Source organism: Oculina patagonica, unplaced genomic scaffold, assembly GCF_052425735.1.
Source record: "Oculina patagonica isolate OP01 unplaced genomic scaffold, crgOcupat unplaced869, whole genome shotgun sequence".
Lineage (NCBI taxonomy): Eukaryota > Metazoa > Cnidaria > Anthozoa > Scleractinia > Oculinidae > Oculina > Oculina patagonica.
The window spans coordinates 860-6,506 of record NW_027558766.1 but is presented as its reverse complement, the minus strand read 5'-3'; the positions used below and the strand labels follow the sequence as shown (position 1 = coordinate 6,506).

The 5,647-nt window shown below is 41.6% G+C and overlaps 1 pseudogene across 1 annotated transcript; it reads right to left on the bottom strand.

The window, feature by feature from the left end:
- Positions 1–1,116: 1,116 nt before the first annotated feature.
- LOC144641348 (NLR family CARD domain-containing protein 4-like) lies at positions 1,117–5,128 on the bottom strand (annotated as a pseudogene). The gene is made up of 2 exons (XR_013568540.1): positions 2,775–5,128; positions 1,117–2,108 (listed from the first exon to the last, which is right to left on the bottom strand). The product of XR_013568540.1 is annotated as an NLR family CARD domain-containing protein 4-like (transcript).
- Positions 5,129–5,647: the final 519 nt, after the last annotated feature.

Below are 5,647 nucleotides of genomic sequence, written 5' to 3'. Positions count from 1 at the left end.
TTTCTGGTTCACTTCCTGTGCTAGACTCGTCTTTAGCTCGTCTTTTGATTCATTCTGATGTCTCAGGCTGCAGCTGGTTTTCTGATTCACTTCCTGTGCTAGACTCGTCTTTAGCTCGTCTTTTGATTCATTCTGATATCTCAGGCTGCAGCTGGTTTTCTGGTTCACTTCCTGTGCTAGGCTCGTCTTTAGCTCGTCTTTTGATTCATTCTGATGTCTCAGGCTGCAGCTGGTTTTCTGATTCACTTCCTGTGCTAGGCTCGTCTTTAGCTCGTCTTTTGATTCATTCTGATATCTCAGGCTGCAGCTGGTTTTCTGGTTCACTTCCTGTGCTAGACTCGTCTTTAGCTCGTCTTTTGATTCATTCTGATATCTCAGGCTGCAGCTGGTTTTCTGGTTCACTTCCTGTGCTAGACTCGTCTTTAGCTCGTCTTTTGATTCATTCTGATGTCTCAGGCTGCAGCTGGCTTTCTGATTCAGTTCATGTGCTAGGCTCGTCTTTAGCTCGTCTTTTGATTCATTCTGATATCTCAGGCTGCAGCTGGTTTTCTGGTTCACTTCCTGTGCTAGGCTCGTCTTTAGCTCGTCTTTTGATTCATTCTGATATCTCAGGCTGCAGCTGGTTTTCTGATTCAGTTCATGTGCTAGGCTCGTCTTTAGCTCGTCTTTTGATTCATTCTGATATCTCAGGCTGCAGCTGGTTTTCTGGTTTAGTTCATGTGCTAGGCTCGTCTTTAGCTCGTCTTTTGATTCATTCTGATATCTCAGGCTGTAGCTGGTTTTCTGGTTCAGTTCATGTGCTAGGCTCGTCTTTAGCTCGTCTTTTGATTCATTCTGATGTCTCAGGCTGCAGCTGGTTTTCTGGTTTAGTTCATGTGCTAGGCTCGTCTTTAGCTCGTCTTTTGATTCATTCTGATGTCTCAGGCTGCAGCTGGGTTTCTGATTCAGTTCATGTGCTAGGCTCGTCTTTAGCTCGTCTTTTGATTCATTCTGATATCTCAGGCTGCAGCTGGTTTTCTGGTTCACTTCCTGTGCTAGGCTCGTCTTCAGCTCGTCTTTTGATTCACTCTGATGTCTCAGGCTGCAGCTGGTTTTCGGATTTAGTTGACGACCCAGGCATCAGCTCACCTTCCGTTTAAGTTCATGTCCCAGGCTCCAGCTCTCTGATTCACTTGATGAAAGTAAATGGAAAGCAAGAAAATCGGTCTATGGTTGGAGACTAAACAATTGGATCCTTTTTTGTGGATTTAAATTGATAAGGAACCACGCCAGTAGAAAACGAGTAATTTGAAAATCAGTTATAGAGGGATTGATATTATACTGTTTTAAGATCTTAAACGGGCCACAAACCTTGGTTGAATTTAGGGACATAATTATATTCTTAATCTTAGTTGAATTGGTAGGTGATAGGAAAAAAACTAGAGGCCTGGGGTTTATGAAAATAATAATTGTAGGGTCACTTAGCTCGATTAGTTTTTTTAGTTATCCTGAGTAAATTTATCTAATTTTTGTATTAATTTCCTAATTCTAAGGGGAAATTCCATGAACATTATCGCTGATGTGAGTACGTAGGATACCTAAAATGCGTGCAATTCTACAATTTGTTTTGGCTCCATTAAATCCTATACCAATTGCAAAACATTTGTTATGTTATGTAATTTAAATCTAATTTCAATTTGGTGAAAAAGGGTTTGTTGTTGTTGTTGTTGCTGTTGTATGTCCCAGGCTGCAGCCCCTTTACTGATATAGTTTATGTCCCAGGCTCCAGCTCGTCTTTTGTTTCAGTTGATGACCCAGGCTCTAGCTCGTCGTCTGATTCATTTCATATCCCAGGCCCCATCCATATTGTTGTCTGATTAAGTGGATCACCCAGGCTCTAGCACGTTTACTGATTTGCAGACAGACTCTAGCTGGTGTACTGATTCTGTTCATGTCCTAGGTTCCAGCTCGTCTTATGATTTAGTTTATTTCCCAGGCTCCACCTGCTCGTATTGTGATTCAGTTGATGCCTCAGCGTCTTACTCGTCCCCTGATTTATACCACCAGAACCTTTTCCAGTCGTCCTCCAATGGCCATTCGTGTTCAGGTTTAGGATTCCCTTCTTCATCCTGTCATTAATGAAAAATGCGTAACATCATGCTTATATCTAGATAGGCCATTCCTATCTGCAGTTTCGTACCTACAAAACAGCAGTTCTATCTTGTTTCTTTTTTTCTCATCTTCTCGTGATGAAACAAATCACTGAGAACAAATTTTCAAGATCCATCAAATCATTGTTTGGCCTATGATCTAGCAAGAACACTATGATGAGATACAGTGATTTTCACTTGAGTGTCAAAAGTTAAAGTAATTCGCGTTTTCTTTGCTTATTTTCTTCTGGAATCTAGGGTTTTTAAGAGCTTAAAAGCTCCAATTGCTTCAATAATTTTTTTAATACCATTCCCCCATCTCTAGTCCTAAAGTTGTTGACACCTTATGCAAAGGATAAGAGATCAAGTCATTTGACCGTATTCTGATAATGTTGTTCAAAATGTGTTCCTGAAATGAAAACGGGAACCTTAAGAAGTCTTACTTTTCATCTTTGTTTCGTTTCCAATATATTTGCAGCCTTTTCGCCACATGGACAATTGTTTTGGCGCCTTAAAAATCTTTCGAAGTACCGCAAAACGTTTTGACAGATTCAGAACATGAGTTAGAAGAAATTTAATCACAAAGATAATATCTTACAAGCGTCAGCAAATTGTTGAACATTGCAACAAAAACTTTAGACTTACGTGATAATATGACCCCAGATTGGAGATATTGCTCTGACGTACAGCTCTAGTGAGATCAGTGACTTGTGTCTTTGTCATTTTAACACCTCCAAGGCGCAGGCTCTTTAGTTGAGGTACATATCTGAGATGTTGAGCAAGAACACTTACTCCATCACCAAGAAAGGGGTTATATGACAAGTACAGCTCGCGTAAGTTGGAAGCCTGGTACAGAGATCTGGCAATTACATTAGTAGGCTTGGCTGTTAAATTGATACGCCAAAGTCCTAACGTATGAAGTCTGTTTGTAAAGTTGATACTGGAGACAAGAGTCTCCAGCAACTGAGCATTAAGCACTTTACCCACTTGGACAGAAATCGTTATCAGTCGTGGAGAAGTCACAAAAGGCAATGCCTCAGTTAGCGTCTTCATCTCCTGCTCTTCCAAATATTCGGCGTTAATCTCCCAGACTAGGGACAGAGAATGTCGAGTTGCAACTGGGATGCTTTCAGTGTTTGTAGTCAAACACAAACCAGTTGTGTTGTGTTGTTCATTTGACTGGTCACCAACAAGCTTCTTCGAAGTGAGATCTTTCAACATTTCGATAGGGAAGGTGTAATCAAACCTCTTATAAATACGTGCAAAATAAAGATACATCTTCTCTTCCTTTTTCAAGAAAAAATGTTCTACTGATCGAGGAGGATGTTTCTTTAGAAAATGCGAGGCTTCCTCTTCACCCGAACAACTAACAAGAAGTCCGTTTAAATTTTCCAACACAGTGATCAAGTCACAATAGTCTTGCTCTGGATGCTCGCTGTCAGCAAAAAATACATAGTTTGGTGGCAGAGAGGATTTCAGCAAGTGCTCCTTGGCAACACAATGCAGTTGATCAGAATCAATCAATAAAACACCTCCAACATACGACAGAAGCACGGAGTATAGCTCTTCTCTCTTCGCAGCCGAGCACCAAAAAAGCTGTGTGAACTGAGGGTAAGAAAATGTCTTTGTACTTCTGACAAATCGTCAATAGAAGGTGCCTCACAAAAGTTGTACTCTGTCAGACCTTCTTCCTTTCCTACAATTCCCAGATGGTGTAGAATAGCGCATGCAGCTTCTGCTGACAGCTCACAGGCAAATTTGAGAGCTTCACTCATCTTGACAATCTTTTGAAAAGAGTCAATTTCAGACAGACATGTATTAGATTCAAAGTTTCTATTTAAGAGCGGCAAAGAACTCTTGTATGGACTTATGAAGAAAATAAACACCTTTCTCGGGATTCAAACTTGAAATGTTAAGTAGCTGGAACAATCCTGTTTCGATTAAGTTCTTTATTAAAACGTCGTCGGGCAGTTCGCCAGCGCGCAAAAAAAGAGAATCGTGCAAAAGTGCATCGAATGCAAGTTTTCCCAGTTTAGAGAGCTCTTCTTTGTAGTCATCTACCTTTCCAAACAACTCTGTATTTGCATCTTTTTCGGTCATGTGATCTAGTAGAGTCTGAATAAAATTTGTGTAAATGACAGCCCGTGATTTTGTCAGCTTTTCATGTTTTTCCTTCCAGAGCAAACACAACATCAGTAGAAGGAGAGGTATTTCAGCAATGTCAGTGAGCTCCTTTTCTTTCAAATGTTTCACAAATTCATCAACGTCTTCTTCATTTTCCAGAAACTTGCTTGCGAACTTTTTAATCCGATTCCCGTCAAATCCATTAATCTGAAGTTGAATGTGACTAGAAATTCTTAGTTTGTCAGCATTCGCTAACCGCGTTGTAATAATGACGTGACAATTCCTCAGCAGCGTGCCTTCCCAGATGTCTCGGACAGGTGAATGTTCCCCTGTACAGGCGTACTCATCATAGCCATCCAACACGAGTAACACTTTTTCTTGATTTTGGAGAACGTAATTATACAAGCTATCACCTGAAATCACTCCATCGGCAGTAAGCAGTTTAGCAGCCTTTAAAATAGCTGGCACATCGTGCAAAGCACAAACATCTCGCAACCTAATTAGAAGCACAAGATGGAATTTCTTTAGGATTTCTTTTCTCCGTTGTGACCAGTCGAAAGCAATCTTTTTGGAAAATGTAGTTTTTCCAATGCCTGGCCGTCCAAACACCAGAATTCTCTTTGGGTTGGGATGATGCCTATGACCCTGGAATATGTCGGTGTAGTCTTCAAGTTTCTCTTGTGTCACTCCGCTGGGCTTCCAGTCTTCTCTAACCCAAGATAACTGTGTGTAAATCTCATCAATGTGAACTGCAGAGTTTCGGTTCCAAGGAATGGTTTTCACTTTACTCATGGTGTCATAAAGAGAATGAAGCTGATTCTGGCACTCCTCAAGGTCGAAAGGCTCTGTAAAAGAAAATGAACAATTCACTTTACCTATTTACCGAGGTTTTGTTCCGAATATGGTCACCAGCCTATCGTGGTGAGGCAGTTTTCCTGTTTCTATGACCTCTAGAGCAACCACGGTCGAAGCCTTGCATTCCCGGTAGGGTTACCCATGCCAAACAGGCCGAATTAGGGCTGAGAGCAGACAAGGAGTGATTCCCTTGTATTCAGGTTTGGGGCTGGGAGTGGTGCTAAAGACACTGCCCAGTAAAACGCCTGCTGTTTTAAAAACCGGAAGCGTTGTCAACGCTATAAAACAAACTGGAAATGCCGCTGGCTGTAAAGACGCTCTTGAGCCAAAAAGGCTGGAAGCCCTAAGGCCGAAAGGCCCCAGAGTAGCCCCATAGCGACAGACTAACGTCGGTTACTGTTATGTACTATGGCAGAGGCAACACGGACAGCACTAGTGGCCAAGGAGATGGCAGAGTATGGAATCGATATGCAAGGAATAAGCCAGACCAGGTGGAAATGGATGGGATCAGCAACACTGCAAAGCGGTAAGACAGTGGT